This window comes from Furipterus horrens, unplaced genomic scaffold, assembly GCF_987537825.1.
Source record: "Furipterus horrens unplaced genomic scaffold, mFurHor1.1.pri manual_scaffold_2, whole genome shotgun sequence".
In the NCBI taxonomy this organism is placed as follows: Eukaryota; Metazoa; Chordata; class Mammalia; order Chiroptera; family Furipteridae; genus Furipterus; species Furipterus horrens.
The window spans coordinates 104,408,001-104,423,951 of NW_028327172.1; the positions used below are offsets into that span (position 1 = coordinate 104,408,001).

The 15,951-nt window shown below is 40.8% G+C and overlaps 1 pseudogene; it reads right to left on the reverse strand.

Moving 5' to 3' along the window:
- Positions 1 to 9,433: 9,433 nt before the first annotated feature.
- LOC150019225 (large ribosomal subunit protein uL30 pseudogene) lies at positions 9,434 to 15,618 on the reverse strand (annotated as a pseudogene).
- Between the last annotated feature and the right edge of the window lie 333 nt (positions 15,619 to 15,951).

Genomic DNA, 15,951 nt, shown 5'->3' on the forward strand with positions numbered 1-15,951 from the left:
ACAAGTTTATAGATCTGTAGGACTGTCTTATCGGAAAGACATCCAGTTGCAAGGCATTTGACATTCTTCTTGCCTGTAAATTAAACATCTTTGATAATGCCACAGACATAGTTTAACTTTCAAATGAAAACAAATTTTAAATGAAAAGAAACTTTAAAGACGGTTAGCTGCACTACTTTATAGTCTGCCACTGGGCATTGTGATCTTCCTTGAATCTTGATTTTTCTCCCTAGGATTACCCTCCTTGTCATTAAAGGGACTGCATTAAGTCCATTTTTAATTTATCCTGTTCATTTGCATAAACACAACAAGAGCAGCAAATGATCACTTATGATCTTTAGTTTTGCTTTGCTGGAACTTACGCAAGGAACATTTAGGGTGACCTTCAGTCTGCCCTTCAGGGCACAGAAGCTGAGCCACATACCTGGCATTCAGCCTTGCCTGTAAACACCTGTCTTTTCCAGGTCCTCCTGGTTTTCCATTGTGCCTTAAGGTCCCTTCCAGCAATCTTTCAGGAAAACAACCTTCGTTCCTTCCCTGGAAAGATTGCTATGGACCGCTTATCCATCCAAGGTACCAGGCCTTTTATCTCGTGGACTTTTATTACCTTTGAAAGTCAGTCCCAGTTGCTTAGGGCTTTTTGGTAACAACCAAAGCCCAAGCATGTCTCCTTTAGGCATGACATTCCAGTCAAAGTCTTAGTCAAAAAATCGCTATTGACAACTGGTCTTATTAGTTTTATGCAAAGAAACTTAGGTCATTACTTACTTCTTTAGAATGCCAAATTCTGGAGGGATCAGATAGGGAGAAAGTATATACAGTGTGAAGGAAAATCCTTGTCCTTCTAATATTCACTGAACTTGCATTTCTATTCTTTATATTTTTATTTTTTCCCTCCACTAAAAATTTTTCTGTTTGTTTGTTTTTCCATTACAGTTGTCTCACTTTTTTCCCCCTCTTGCTTCTCTGCACCCTTTCCCTCCCTTCTCCCACATTCAGTCCCCACCCAGCTGTCCATGTCCATGGATCATTTATACATGTTCCTTGACTAGACCCTTCCCCTTTTTACCACTTCTCTCCCTCCCATCTCCCCCTTTGTTACTGTTAGTTTATTCCTCGTTTACATACCTCTGGTTCAATTTTGCTCATTTGTTTGTGTTGTTCATTAGTTTCCTTTAACAGGTGATAGCATAAGGTAATTTTCTTTTGTTGCCTGGCTTATTTTGCTAAGCATAATTCTCTCTAGTTCCAATCATGTTGTTGCAAATGGTAGAAGTTCCTTCTTTCTTTCAGTATTTATTCATTGTCATTTTCCCCCTTTGTACTCGTGTTCCTCTCTGTCTCTCTCTGTTTCTTCATCTTCTTAAAGCAGACCCTTTAGCATCTCTTGCAATACTGGTTTGGTGGAGATGTATTCTTTTAACCTTCTTTTGTCTTGGAAACTCCTTATTTCACCTTCCATTTTGAATGAGAGCCTTGCTGGGTAGAGTATTCTTGGTTGTACGCCTTTGTTTTTCATTACTTGGAATATATTTTGCCATTCCCTTCTGGCTTGTAGTGTTTCTGCTGAGAAATCTGATGATAGCCTTATTGGAGCTCCCTTGTATGTTATTAGTTGTTTCTCTCTTGCTGCTTTTAGGATTCTCTCTTTGTCTTTGAATGTTGGCATTTTAATTATGATGTGTCTTGAAGTGGGCCTGTTGGGGTTCATCTTCATTGGGACCCTCTGTGCTTCCTGGACTTGCATGATTCTTTCTCTCTTCATGTTAGGGAAGTTTTCTGTCATTAGTTTTTCAAAGAGGTTTTCTATCCCTTGCTCTTCTTCTTCTCCTTCTGGAATTCCTATGATACGGATATTATTACGTTTCATGTTGTCCTGCAGCTGTCTTAGAGCCTCTTCAGTCTTGTTCAGCCTTTTTTCATTTTGTTGCACTGTCTGTGAGTTTTTGTCTACATTGTCCTCCAGCTCGCTGATCCGATTTTCTGCTTCCTCTAGCCTGTTTTTAATTCCTTCTACTGTGTTCTTCAATTCAGAGATCATATTCTTCATTTCCTCCTGGCTCTTATTGATAGCTTCCATGTCCTTTTTGATGCTGGTATAGTGCTCAGTAAGTTCCTTATAGTTCTTCTGGAGTTCTTTGCAGTTTCCGCTGAGCTCATTGAGCTTCTCCATAATACATGCTTTCAATTCCGTATCTGATAGTTGGCTCCCCTCTCTTTCATTTAGCACTCTTTCTGGGGACTCTGCCTTTCCTTTCGATGGGGGGTTGTTTCTCTGTCTCCCCATTTTTGTGACTCCTATTGTTTGTTGGTGCTTCTTAGAATGATCTGCACTTCCTGGATCTGCCCCTGGTGGCGTCAGATCTTGTACCAGTCTGGGCCTAGGCAGCCTGTTGGAGACTTCCAGGGATCTACTGCCTTTGTCTGTCTCCTTTAGTTGATAATCTATTCAATCTGTGATTAGCCATCAGGCTTAAGGACCGTGGGTGTGGCAGCTTAATTCCTGTAGGCAGGGCCTTTGCTTCCCCTCAGGCTGATGCCACTTGGCCGGGAATGGTCTGCCTGCAGTGTGGAGATGAGTCAGCACTGGGACCCGGCCGGCTGCTTCCCCAGCTCTCCCCTCAAAGCCACCACACCAAACTCTCCCCAAGCATCTCCAGTCCTCTCTGCCTTTCCTCCGCTTGAGCCCAGGGTAAGTGGGGACCAAAATATCTTTGTATGTGATCCACTTAAGAGCTCTTTTTCTCCGGCTGTTTCTCTCCGGCTAGCAAGAAACCCTGTGGCTGTTACAGAACCCCTGGGCTGCTCCAGTTGAAAACAAACCCACGGGCTCTTTAGTTAGGGGCCCGATTGCCCGCCGCCAAAATTATAACTCTCAATACCAGAGTTTGGTGAAAAGAAAAAGAATTGTTTATTTAACAGTTATATAGATTTAGTTATTTGCAGATTTCTGTTGTTAAGTCTTATGCTCTTTAAAATACCCACAAACACATATCCTTGCCTCCCCCACTTCCAAACCAGGCTAGTTTTAGAAAAGTTAGAGAAACCGCTTCCCTACTTTCCAAACACAGTTCAGCTTTACCAGCAGCTGCCAATCACTCAATTCTGATTGGGGAGGTCCTTTCTGTGCTGTGGTGCCCTCCAGCTCTCAATGCAGGACCGCCTGGATTCTCAGCCTCCTTGCAAACTGCCTTCTTCCTGCAAACCGCATGGATCTCCTCTCCTCAAAACCGCATGGCAAGAGCCTCTTAAAGCAGCCTGGAGACCCCTTCTCCGAGTCACATGGAGAAGGCCTCTTTACCAAGCCACGTGGAGGGAGCACACAAGAGAGCGAGAGAGCGAGAGCCCCAGACCGAGCGCGTGAGCGTGAAAGAGAGAGCTAAAATGTCCACAGCTGCTTATATATCCCTGACTGCGTCATCTGACGCAGTGGGCGTTGCAAACCGTTCCGACCATTCACAGACCCTTACGTAGGCTCTGTGTGCTTTCCATACCGTCCCCCGGTTCAAGACTCCTCCCATCTACCTGAGGCTTTGGATGCATTAAAGCCATTTTGCATAAAAAAGACACTAGCCACTGGCCTCAGGCATGTGGAGGCATTCTGAAAAGCTGCTTCCTTCTCCCCATCCCCCAGCTGCAAACTCTGGGGTTTTTTGGAACACCCCTGTTTCTGTAACATGGCTTTTCGCTTTTCTCAGCTGGATACTATTTTACTTTCCACTCTGTTGCTGTAGACTGGGAAGTTCAGCTGGGGATTTAGACCCTGCCCTTCTCAGGGGGAACCCCCGGCTGCTGAGCTGTTTCTCAGTCCCTTCAGCTGCCACCCGTGTGAGCCCAGCCAGCCCTTCCGCGTCTCCGCACTCCCTACCGGTCACGTTGTGATGTAGCGGCCTTTTCTGTCTCTCCGTGGTTATAAGACTTCTCTCCAGCTGGTGTTCGGTTGGTTATTCCAGATGATTTCTCCAAAATTGCGTTGTAAATCCAGACTAGTTCTGGGAGGAAGTTAGTGTAGCTTCCACTTACTCTTCCGCCATCTTGTTTCTCCGCTTATTGATTTTAAAGAGGGGGGTGGTGGTGGTGAAAAATAGAGAGGGAGAGAGAAAGAGAGAGAGAGACATCAATGTGAGATAGAAACATTGATCAGTTGCCTCCTATACGCACCCCAACAGGGGATTGAAGCCACAACCTAGGTATCTGCCCTGACAGGGATGGAAACTGCAACCTTTTGGTTTCTGGGACGATGTTCCAACCAATTGAGCCACCCAACCACAGCTGAAAATTTTATTTTTTGAAAAATTTTGGCAGATACTGCTAGCTGCTTAAACAGTATCTTTTTGCTTCATTAATAAAAGAACCCCAGTTTTTTTTAGAGTGACTATGTACCTAGATAACAGATTACTTTTCATCCTCCCTGACAGACTAAGCTCTATCCATGAAATTGAACTTAGGACTTTGAGATGGCTGTCTAAAGGGATTTGATTCAGCTGGGAGGGAGCTTTCTTATCTTTCTTCTTCCTTGTTGAAAGAAATAACTTAAATTTTAGCAGCCATCTTGGACTATGAGAAAGGAAAGGGTGTCTAAGCTGCTGTTCCAACTTGATCAGTAACCAAGGGGAACACAATAAATTCCTAACCCCATATACCTTCCAAAAATTGCAGTTAAGAAGATAGTTACAGAGGGCAGTGACTCTTTTTCACACATGCTTATACAAATGTAAAAATAATTGCTTCCAGATCCCTTTCCACACTCCTGATTCCAGGTGCTTATGACCCTACCTTACCTGTATATTCTCTCTACCTGATGCAAAACCATTAACCTTTGAATGAAACTAAAAGTGCTGATGCAAAGTTCTGTTTTTCCTTGTCCTCCTGAACATATAAACATCCCCTCATTTTCCTAACGTTAGAGCACTGTTTCAAGTCTTCTCAGAACTCTGCTCTCAAGCAATGTCCTCAGATAGGCCCAAATAAAAATCTTCTTTCTTAAATCTACAAAGGTTCAAATCTTTTTTCATTAACAACTATGAGGTCATCTGAAGGTGAAAGTCATGTATAGGATGGTGGGAAAATGACCGAAGATGACTAGTCCCTGATGTTCATCAAACCACCAAAACAATCTCACTACAGGCCCCAAGGGGTTGGAATTTCCAGTTGTAAAAAGGATAATATTTGTGTCTAATAAACAAACCATGGCTGCTTCCAAAATTTGGACTGGCACAGTGTCCTGCCCAGACTTGCAGGCTTTCTTATTAATTAGCAATTTAGGACTGCTTTTTCACTGGGTCAGTGGAGAAAGACAGCATGACAGTCTGGAGACATGAAGAGATCAGCAGATGAAAACTACTGACTGAAAGAGCTAAACCAGCTCTGGCTGAGAAGCTCAGTTGATTATAGTGTCGTCCCAATATGCCAAGGTTGTAGGTTCCGTCCCTGGTCAGGGCACAGATAAGAAGCAACCAATGAATGGATAAGTGGAACAACAAATCAATGTCTGTCTGTATGTCTGTCTCTTTCTCCCCAAGATCAATTTTAAAAAAATGAAAGAGATAAACCAGGGTTGTGTGGAGGAGAGACTATTCCATGACATCACTGCATCCTACCAGGCTAGTGGGACCAAGGCCTAATTGGAGATTGGAGATAGCTTACATAGAACCACCTCAGAGACTGTCTAATTATAATTGGTGTCTATTCTGACACAAACCCTTCCCCTGCCTCCTGCTATGTGCTGGATTCTGGGACAGGCCATTGTTCTGATCTAGTCAAGCATCTAATTTCCTATACCTGGTAGCATTCATGTGCTAGCACCTGTGACTAGCCCCCTTCCTTTACCCTATGTAATTCTCTGGTGCCTATTAAGCATCTAAAGGATCTATTTTGTCTTGCAGCTGCCCAAGACACACCTTATATGTAAGTTTCCCTTAATAAACTCTACAAATTACTATATTGGAGTAGCCAGTCTTTATCTTCCATCTTTCCCTGCCTTCCAATTACGGAGATAGATTTTCAGTCCTAGGACGTTTCCCTGGGTCTGTGTGTACTAGCAACCAGGGAAATATCAGAGAAGTTATGTGAACTTACTTAACTAGGCCTTGACCTGTTTGCACAGAAACTTTAAGACAATACTTTGAAGTTATCTTGTTGCAATCTTTTGAACAGGTAATTCTTTACCTAAATGTTTGCTGGCTGTCAAGTCAGCACAACCTATTAAAGAACTCATGTACCCACGATCCTTGCACAAATTGTGTCAAAAGAGGCTCAAATTTTCAGGTCCCTTTGTAAGTCATTCTCTTTGGGACTTTATGAGCCCATGTTGAAAAGGAGAATTTGTTTTAAAAAAAGAAAGAAAAAGAAGTTGTTATATTTCTTTTTCAAGGAAGCAGAACTAGAAGAAAACCTTTCAAATTCCTCAGAGGCAAAACTGGATTATAGAATAGAATAGCCCATTGTTCAGCTTATTTGGAAAGTTTCAATTGCTACTTTTGTCAGCTGAGACTTGAATCATAGAAACACCCGGGATAATTGAATATGTGCCCACCTGCTAGAGGTGCCACACAAAGACTCTTCCTTTACTAGTAAACAGTTAAGGCCAAACAAAGCTCAGGATAGAAGATATGTGATCACCTTTGCTACATGCTCGTTGGCAAGCAGACGTTTAGATGTCACTTAAAGATTTTTTAACTTCATTCTGAACATTATCCTCAAATATGGAGTACCATTTTCTTCAGTAAAACGATATGTCCAGCTTACATCGCTCTACTTTTCTACATGAACGCTTTCCTCAAGCTCTGCTAAATACTTCATTCAGTGTTCTCTTCTCTCACAGGGCTCATTCTCAACCCTCAGTCAGGCAGCAGGCAGAAAACTACTGGTACATTTAAGAAGCAATTTTTTAAAGATTATATTTCATTAATTATGCTATTACAGCTGTCCTGGTTTTCCCCATTTGCCCCCCACCACGCATCAACCCCCACTCTGTCAGGCCATCCTCCCGCTGTTGTTCATGTCCATGGGTGATGCATAGGTTCTTTGGCTGCTCCATTTCCTATGCTGTACTTTACATCCCCATTCCTATTCTGTAACTACCTATTTGTACTTCTTAATTCCCTCACTTCTTCACCCATTCCCCACACCCCCTCCCATCTGGTAACCATCAAAATGCTCTTTGTATCCATGATTCTGTCTCTGTTCTTCTTGTTTGCTTTGTTTGTTCTTTAGATTCAAATGTTGATAGATTTGTATTTATTGACATTTTATTGTTCATAGACTTAATCTTCTTTTTCTTAAACAAGTGCCTTTAACATTTCATATAATAATGGTTTGGTCATGATGAACTCCTTTGTTTTTTTTTCTTGTTTGGGAAGCTCTTTATCTGCCCTTTGATTCTAAGTAATAGTTTTGCAGGGTAGAGCAATCTCAGCTGTAGTTCCCTGCTTTTCATGACTTGGATATTTCTTGCCAATCCCTTCAAGCCTGCAAAGTTCTTTTGAGAAATCAGCTGATAGTCTTATGGGAACTCCTTTGTAGGTAACTCTCTTCTTTTCTCTTGCTGCTTTTAAGATTCTCTATCTTTATACTTTGGCATTTTAATTATGATGCATCTTGGAGTAGGCCTCTTTGTATCCGTCTTGTTTGGGACTCTCTGTACTTCCTGGAGTTGCATGTCTATTTCCTTCATCAACACCAAATTATGAAAGTTTTCTTTCATTATTTTTTAAAAATGGATTTCCAATATCTGGTTCTTTTCTTTGTCTGGCACCCCTATGATGCAAATGTTGGACCTCTTGAAGTTGTAGCACAACTGCTTATACTATTCTCATTTTGGGGGGATTCTTTATTCTTCTTGTTTTCTAATTGGTTGCTCTTTGTTTTTTGTTCCAAATAATTGATTTAATTCTTGGCTTCATCTACTCAACTGTTGTTTTTCTGTAAATTGTTCTTTATTTTAATTAGAGTATCTTTCATTTCTAACTGGATCTTTTTTATGCTGCTGAGATTCTCACAAAGTTCCTTGAGCATCCTTATAATCAATGTTTTGAACTCTGCATCTGATAGATTGCTTTTCTTCATTTAATTTAGCCCTTTTTCTGGAGTTTTAATCTGTTCTTTCATTTGAGCCATGTTTCTTTGTCTCTTCATTTTGGCAGCCTCCCTGTGTTTGTTTTTATGTATTAAAAAGAGCTGCTTTGATTTTGTATCTTGGTACTATGTTCTAATATAGTAGGTGCCCTGTAGGGTCCAGTAGCACAGCCTCCCCTACCAACCATGCGGGGTATTCAAGGTGCCCCCTTCATGTGGGCTCTTGTTGTTGAACCTGGGATTTACCCAGGCCAGTCAGCTGTATGGATTGGCTGTGACCACTCGCCACCAACGTCCGCATTTTGTGGAGGATCAGCTATGCAGGGGCAGGGTGGTGGTGCTCTGATGTGGTCTGTAGCTGTTCATTGGGTGCTCTGGCCATGGGGTTCCCCAAGTGGTACAGGCCAAGGTCAGCCCCAACCTGTGTTTTGCCTGGGGCACTCTGCCTGAGCTATAAAGCAATCTGAGATGGCTGCTATTGTGCTGGGCTTGACATTCCCAGCAGAAGCCAACATGTGAATCTAAGGTATTCACTGGTAGTGCTAAGCCTGGAGCTCAGTGAGGCTAGCTGTTGCTTGTTTGAGAGGACTTAGGAAGCTGTGAAGCAGGAGCTAAGACCAGCTGTTCATATGGAAAAGCAGCTTGGGTGGGCCTATATATTGAGTGGAGCAGGGTCTCTGGGGATCTCCAAAGCAGGTCAAACAGTGTTAGCCAGGTTGATGGAGTCTCAAATATGGCATCAGCATGCTGGCTTGGTGGCTCTGTTGGGGGAGGGTTCAGAAAAGGGACAACGGGCTCTGCTCATCTTGATGCCAGACACCTCAGTCTCTCCCAGCATGCCACTGGTGCCTTCCAAATTGTACCCTAGTGCTGGAACTCAGAGGTAGTGAGTCAGAGTAAGTGAACCTATGTGTGGGTTCTTCAAGAGGAACTGCTTGGGGCTCTAGCAGTTTCTTCCACTGGCTCAATCCCTACTTGTTTTTGCAGCCAAAAGTTGGGGACTTACCTTCCTGGCACTGGAACCCTGGGCTGGGGGGCCTGGTGTGGGGCTGGAACTCCTTGCCTCCAAGATATACCTCCAGAATTTTTATCCACCACACATGGGTATGGGATCAGGCTGTTCCATGTCTGTGCCCCTCCTACCAGTCTGGATGGATGTGGTTTCTTTAATTCTGTAGTTGTCAGACTTCCATTCAACTCAATTTCTGACGGTTCTGTGTGATGGTTGTTCTACATTTTAGTTGTAATTTTGATGTGGTTGAGCAAAGAGACAAGCCATGTCTGCCTATGCCACCATCTTGACTGGAAGTTCTCAAGGAGCAATCTGAGGAGAATTTAGCAAAGGTGTGGATAAGTTCTAGGAAACACTAGAAGGAATAGCACAGTATACCTGGGCTTGTAAGATAGCAGTAACCAGAACCTGGAGAGGAGAGAAAGCTGTGTGTAGGGGCCCACTGACTGTTATAAAGCCTGATAAAAGAAAGCAGCTCACTTCACTTGGAGTGACCCTGCAAGAAGGGAGCTGGAATAGAAATACCCCAAACTTCCTCTTCTTCTCTTTGACCTCAAGTGATACCTTGCCAAAAGAAGTTGCTGGAGGTCCAAGGAAGTCAAGTCTATTAATCTCATCATAAAGGTCAGCCTTCCTGGCACACAGCAGACTAGAGCAGAGTGAAGAGGAATCTAGAGAGACAGCAGAAGATATTCAGCATACCTGTTATTACATTTTTGCTCATCCTGGGCTTATCGTCTAGAACACTCTCATTTTCAACTGCTGTACAATTTTCTGGTCTGGTCTAGGGTTCAGTGTATAACCTATTTTTAAACACAGGAATGCCTCTCTCCTCAGCATTTTTATCTGTATACTCACACTGTTGCCACTTAAATGTTTCATATGTATATAAGTATTCTCTTATATTGTAAGCTCTGTGGACCAGAATTTATGAGTTACACTTCTTTACCATTTCCACAGCACCTAACACAGCATTCAGCACAGACTAGTTGAAGCAAATTTTAATCTTCTTAACTTACTTCCTCTTTTTATCCTCATCCCCTCCCTGCCCCATAGGAAGCTTATACCTTCATGTTATTATGTGGGCACTCAAGGGGAACAAAAGCATTTAAAAGCAGTATTAGAAAGCACAAGAGATTTAGGCATTAGGATTTTTACACAGCTGTTTTAATGGGGATGCTCCTGAAACTGGTCAGTGGAGCATTCAGGTGGAACCCAGGCTCCATCTGCAGACACCTGCAATTCTCTTTCTTTTTATCCTCAACCGAGGACATTTTTTCATTGCTTTTAGAGAGAGAGGAAGTTAGAGGTAGAGGGAGAGAGAGAAAGAAAGAGACAGAGAGAGAGACATCAATGTGAGAGAGAAACATCAGTTGGTTACCTTCTTGTACATGCCCCAACCGGGGATCGAACCCACAACTTAAGTATGTACCCCAGCCAGGAATCAAACCCATGACCTTTCAGTCTACTGGAGGACACTCCAACCAACTGAGCAACATCAGCCAGGGAACCTGCAATTCTTTATCTGAGGGTTTTTTGTTTTGTTTTGTTTTTTTCCTATCTGTCTGAGCAGCCCAAAGGCAGGAGAATGCTGGGAAGTTTGCTGTTTCTACTCTTCTCCAAAGCAGCTCTAAATCAGTGACTGAAAGGAGTTGGTGATTAAAATCCCAGCAACCTTACCTACCTGGTTAAAGGCAACTCTTCTGCACACTTTCCCAGAATTCCCAGGGGATGGAGCCCAGTCTCCTACATGGGTAATCTGCATGAAAATGCACCCAAGCATATAATTAGCAGAAGAGTGTTTAAATGTCTAATGTGACATAAAATTAAAGAAAAATCTGAGATACTTGAAAATTTTTCTTGCACTGCAGTTTGCCACAGAAATACTAAAAGTATCTTAGAAATTATACACAGAACTACTGGTGTTCCAGAATGAAGATGAACCCAGGTTGAGGGAGGCAGCACAGGTATATGGAGATGATTCACTAGAATGAGATGATGAAGTTAGGTAGGCAGGGAAGACACTGATGTTAAGCTGATTAAAAAATAAACATTTATTTTATGAAAAGGAAAAGAAAATGCACCAAAGCTTAATTAGCTTTCCTCCCTTTCTTTCTTGCTCTGCCTCTCTGCTGCCATTGCTTTTAGGAATCACCTCTCACGTGAAATACAAACTTAAATTTCTTAGTTTTCCTTCCAGGATAGAATGATGTAATATACCAATGATATTCAATCCACTTGTGGCAGAAATATACAAGGATCTGTTTTGCTCCATAGAACTTCTTGTCCTGATATTTTCCTCTTTCTTTGCTTTCATGATATCTAAACATACTTTTGATCTACTAGAGAAAAATTACAAAGACATTTTTAAAAATGAAATGTAAACGTTAGTGTTGTTTTATCTTATAAAAGCAACATATGCTTATGATTGAAAAATTAGAAAGTAAAGATAACATCATTTCTAAAACAGCAACTGTTAATTTCTTGCTGTATATTCTTTTGAAGCAGTTTCTTTACACAAATTAATGTTTTTTAATTTCTTCTGCTTCTTTTCCCACTTTAGACTATATGCTGAATAATTTGCCAAGTTAAAAAGATATATTTATATTTAGCAATATTTAAGAGTGATTGCAGCCCTGGCTGCTGTGGCTCAGTGGATTGAGCGTCAGCCTGCGAGCCAAGTGTCACTGGTTTGATTCCCAGTCAGGGCACATTACTAGGTTGTACGCCAGATTCCCAGTTGGGGGCACAAGTGAGAGGCAACCACTGCGATGTTTCTCTTCCTCTCTTTCTCCTTTCCCCTCTCTCTAAAAATAAACAAACAAACAATTTTTTTTAAAAGAGTGATTGCAGAATGTTTCACTGTATGGACTTACTACTAGTGTTCCATTAATCAAACTTTCATTTTTATTTGCTTTTCAGTTTTCAAAAAAAAATGCTAGGTTGTATAACTTGTAGCTAAGTCATCAAGATATTTCCCCAAAAGAGAAACTGCTACTTCAAAGAGCACATAAATTCAAAAGATTTCAGATATCTCACCTAAGTTGTTCCTAGGAAGGTTTATGTTCCTACTGGCAATGTATAAGATCATTTTTTTTCCTGACAGCTTTATCAACTCAATTTTATTTTTTTTTAAGTTGTTGCCAATATTTTATTTTATTTCTTTGATTAATAATGTGAAACTTTTTGGTCATTCTTTTCGTTTTTTTATAAATTGCCTTGTTTCTATACAAGACAGTTGTAGGAAAATGCTGCTGCTGTAATACTAGCTGAAGGTCATGCTATTATTGCTGTTTGTTACTCAGTTGGTTACTCCTCCTCCAAGAACAGACCCAAGAGGGGATGTGAAAGCTCCGTGCTTTAGGTATCTCATTCACACTTAAGTTTAACCTTGACCCTCGTACCAATAACCTCACACATCAGGCTTTCCAGTAACCTGGACCTCTCCATTGGCTTTCCTGTCAGTGTTGAACTTCAGCATCTTGAGTCTTGACTTCTAATCTGTTACTACTGTATTGCCAATCTCCTCAGTGCCACCCCAATTCTCTTGGCCTCCAAAATTTGAAATAGTGGGACTTAAATTTTTTTTTTTTGCACCCAAATCAAATCAAACACGATTTAACAGTTTCTTTGTTCACAATATCTCATAGACTTTGTGCCAACACTTTATATCTACAACCATGACTCCAATTAAAACCTATCACATACTGTCAGAATGACTTCTCCTCAGTCAGAGTTAATAGAGCTTTAAACATAAACATTTTTAATATTTTAAAATAACTAAATTTATGTGGCACTTAATGACATATGTGTATACATAAAATGGAAAAGATAATTAAATTAAACTATGTTCTTAACCTCTGTGGGCTCCTTTACAAACACATTTCTCACTCTCTATTCCACTGAGGTAAACACTATCCCAAATGTAATATTTATCATTTCTCATATATTTCTTTGTAGTTTTACCCTATTTACCTTTATTTTGCATGTTTTTGAACTTTAAATAACATTGTAAGGGGCAAGGAAACTGGTGACTCTCAAACCAGTTGAAAATAATTAGCATCAAAGGACAAATGTAATTAGAGGGTCCCTGAGCCAGAGTTAACAGTATTAGCATATTTACAAATCAAATCAGGAAGGGGACATTCAGCAGCTCAGCACAAATGCTTCTGAGAAGAAAGGGCAAAAATATTCACCACCAAACTCTGGGAAATGGAACAAAGTAGCTAGACAGCCCAGTAAACAAGTTAGGGAAATTTCAAAGGAGAGCTGGAGACAGACCTATAACCAGATCACCCTCAGTTGATTTAGTTAATTGCATTAGATTGTAACTCTGGAGTATCCAGCATGGAAAAATGGAGAAGGAGAAGGAGGGGGAGGCGGAGGGGGGGGTTTTACTCGCGATAAAATAAAAACAGCCAGCTCTGTCTTTTTGGTGCACACCTTTGATTTGGCTGCGCCCAGAGCTACAGATCTGTGAATAAACAAATGCCTAGATTACTGCTTAAGTCCTGTGTCCCAGTGTTTTTATAGTGAGCATTTCTCACAGTATCATAGGGTATTTTTCTGCAATTTGTTTTTTTATTTTTATTTTTTGCTCAACATTATATTTGTGAGATTTGACTCAGTGCATTTGGCTGTGGTTTACTTGTGTTTTGCTGTATGTACCATAATTTACTTTCTATCCTGTTGATGGATATTGTTGTTTCCTGTTTTTTACCATTACAAAGCTGCTATGAACTCGTGACATGGACGAGTTAACAATTACAAATGCAAGAGTCTCTCTAGAAGTGGAATTCTTAATTTCACAGTATTCATGCTTTGATATCACTAAACAATGCCAAATTCTCTTCCAAGATGATTATATCAACTTAATATTTTAAGAAAAATGTTTGAGTCCTAGCTGAGGTAGCTTGGTTGGTTGGAGCATTGTCCTGATATGCCAAGGTTGTGAGTTTGATCCCTGGTCAGGACACATGCAAGAATCAACCAATGTATGCATAAACAAGTAGAACAACAAATTGATGTCTCTCCCTCTCTCTAAAAATCAATAAATAAACAATTTTTTTAATAAAAAAAGAAAAGTTTTTGAGGATTCCACTTGTCCCACATTCTGCTAACACTTTGTTTTGCCAGACTTTAAAGTTTCTGCCAATCTGATATATGAAATCTGTCCAGAAAAAGTCCAACCATTGTTACTATAATGAAAACAGTTTGCACCACATTGATGTACCTGGCAGCCAAGGAGAGTGGACTGGAATGTACCTGTGTGAACAATGATGACTTCACTGTACTAGTCAGTGGGGGTGGTAGATGCCGTTGAGTAACCATTTGTACTGTGTGGCCATCGCATTCAAAATGACTGAGTGAGTAGAGCAATGAATCTGCACCAAATTTTGCATTAAGCTTGAACATTCCTTCCAGGAACCTATTTGGATGATCCAGAAGGCTGCAGCTATGGGCAACTGATGATCGGCAGCTTCATCATGACAACATGCATGCTCATGCATCACGTCTCATGCAGAGTATTTTTGTGAAACATCAAATCACCAAGGTGACTCAGCACCCCCTACAGCCCAGATTTGGTGCCCTGTGACTTCTGACTTTTCCAAAAACTCAAATTACCTTTGAAAGGGAAGAGATTTCAGACCACCAAGGAAAGTCAGAAATATATAATGGGGCAGCTGATGGCGATTGGGAGAACTGTGTGAGGCCCCAAGGTGCCTACTTGGAAGGGGACCAAGACATCATTGTCCTATGTACAATGTTTCTTGTATCTTCTTCAATAAATGTCTATTTTTCATATTACATGGTTGGATATATTCTGGACAGGACTTGCATATAAAATAGTCTCCTGATTTTAATTTGCCTCCACCTCCATCTTCTACAAAATGAGTGGTCTTTTTCTTCATTCCACCTCATAGAGAAGATAATTTGAAGCTTTTTCCAACGGTATAGTCCTCATGAATCAGATCCTCCATGCAGATGATACCAAGATATGGAGCAAGCAATGTATTATCTGTCAGGGAAATTTGTTTTTTGTTGATTTTGCCGTAACCACACTTGTAGATCGATGTATTTAATGACTTCAAGTTTGGATACCCCCATATATGTAGTGGTTCCGCAACTCTTAGCATGTTAATCAAAGCCTCAGTGAGCTTAATGAAGGTGACATCGAGTATCTGGTGAAGGTGAAGAAGCTGCAGCACCTTCTGGGCCTTTGGGTTCATACCCTTGATACCTCTGATTCTGATGACAAATGCCAATTTGGGTTCCACAGGTACAGAGAAGTTGACAGCTTTTGTTGACATCCTAGGCATTTGAATCTCAGTTCTGTACATCAGCCTATATTCCTTCTGATAGTGCTTAACTTTTTCATAGATAAGCTTCCTCCATGCCTTTTGAAGCATCTTTTGGGAAAACTTCTTTCTTAGGCGCTTGATCTTTAACTGCATGAAATTTCCTCACTTTTTCTTAAGGGTTCCTGGCATAGCAGGAGCATTCTTCTTCTTCTCTTCTGAACTCTTCATGATTCCAGCTGGAAAGGAGTTAGTCTTTATATTAGTATTAAGTTCCTTCTTCCAGTTTGTGGCTTGACTTCTTATTTTTAGTGGTATCTTCTGATAATCAGGTTTTAATTAGAAGGTAGTAAAGTTACCAATGTTTACCTAATGAGTTGAGCTTTTTATATCTTTAAGAAACACTTTCCAAAAATGAAACAGTTCATATATAGAATTTTAAAAAAGGAAAATTTTTCCTATTTCTGAGTAGACACATCTGGTCAAGATGGCGGCATAGGCAGACGTGACTACCCCTTCCCACAACTATATCAAAATTACAACTAAAATATAGAACAACCATCA